Source organism: Microtus pennsylvanicus, chromosome 10, assembly GCF_037038515.1.
Source record: "Microtus pennsylvanicus isolate mMicPen1 chromosome 10, mMicPen1.hap1, whole genome shotgun sequence".
NCBI lineage: Eukaryota > Metazoa > Chordata > Mammalia > Rodentia > Cricetidae > Microtus > Microtus pennsylvanicus.
The window spans coordinates 111509560-111511634 of record NC_134588.1 but is presented as its reverse complement, the minus strand read 5'-3'; positions in this window follow the sequence as shown (position 1 = coordinate 111511634).

The following is a 2075-nucleotide window of genomic DNA, read 5'->3' as shown; positions in this document are numbered from 1 at the left end:
TGAGGCTTTACTCATTCCATCCAAGTCAGAAGGAGCTCATGGACAGCTGGGCCATCCTGGACAGCTAAAAGTTGTTGCAGCCAACATATATTGGAAACCAAGTGCCTGGATACATGAATCACCCAACTCATTTCAACCCCCTGGATCAGGTTCCATGAATGCTGTGGTTCCTGCTCTGTTGATGACTGCTTTAGAACATGAAGATGAGACTAGCTCTGCCCTCACAAGCCACACTGAGGCCATGGGTGACTGTGTACACTGAGACCACGGGTGAATGTGCACACTGAGACCACAGGTGACTGTGCACACTGAGATCACCATGGGTGACTGTGCACACTGAGATCACAGGTGAATGTGCACACTGAGATCACCATGGGTAACTGTGCACACTGAGACCACAGGTGACTGTGCACACTGAGATCACCATGGGTGACTGTGCACACTGAGATCACAGGTGAATGTGCACACTGAGACCACAGGTGACTGTGCACACTGAGACCACGGGTGACTGTGCACACTGAGATCACAGGTGACTGTGCACACTGAGACCACAGGTGAATGTGCACACTGAGACCACGGGTGACTGTGCACACTGAGATCACCATGGGTGACTGTGCACACTGAGATCACAGGTGACTGTGCACACTGAGACCACAGGTGACTGTGCACACTGAGACCACGGGTGACTGTGCACACTGAGATCACAGGTGACTGTGCACACTGAGACCACAGGTGAATGTGCACACTGAGACCACGGGTGACTGTGCACACTGAGATCACCATGGGTGACTGTGCACACTGAGATCACCATGGGTGACTATGCACACTGAGACCATGGGTGACTGTGCACACTGAGATCACCATGGGTGACTGTGCACACTGAGATCACCATGGGTGACTGTGCACACTGAGATCACCATGGGTGACTGTGCACACTGAGACCATAGGTGACTGTGCACACTGAGATCACAGGTGAATGTGCACACTGAGACCACGGGTGACTGTGCACACTGAGACCACGGGTGACTGTGCACACTGAGACCACAGGTGAATGTACACACTGAGACCAAGGGTGACTGTGCACACTGAGACCACGGGTGACTGTGCACACTGAGACCACAGGTGACTGTGCACACTGAGACCACAGGTGACTGTGAACACTGAGACCACAGGTGATTGTGCAAACTGAGACCACGGGTGACTGTGCACACTGAGACCACGGGTGAATGTGCACACTGAGACCACAGGTGACTGTGCACACTGAGACCACCATAGGTGACTGTGCACGCTGAGACCACGGGTGAATGTGCACACTGAGATCACCACGGGTGACTATGCACACTGAGACCACGAGTGACTGTGCACACTGAGATCACCATGGGTGACTGTGCACACTGAGATCACCATGGGTGACTATGCACACTGAGACCACGGGTGACTGTGCACACTGAGACCACCATGGGTGAATGTGCACACTGAGACCACGGGTGACTGTGCACACTGAGATCACCATGGGTGACTGTGTACACTGAGATTACATGGGTGACTGTGCACACTGAGATCACCATAGGTGACTGTGCACACTGAGACCACGGGTGACTGTGCACACTGAGATCACCACGGGTGACTATGCACACTGAGATCACCATGGGTGAATGTGCACACTGAGACCACGGGTGACTGTGCACACTGAGATCACCACGGGTGACTATGCACACTGAGACCACGAGTGACTGTGCACACTGAGATCACCATGGGTGACTGTGCACACTGAGATCACCATGGGTGACTATGCACACTGAGACCACGGGTGACTGTGCACACTGAGACCACGGGTGACTATGCACACTGAGATCACCATAGGTGACTGTGCACACTGAGATCACCATAGGTGACTATGCACACTGAGATCACCATAGGTGACTATGCACACTGAGATCACCATAGGTGACTGTGCACACTGAGACCACGGGTGACTATGCACACTGAGATCACCATGGGTGACTGTGCACACTGAGATCACCATGGGTGACTGTGCACACTGAGACCACGGGTGACTGTGCACACTGAGATCA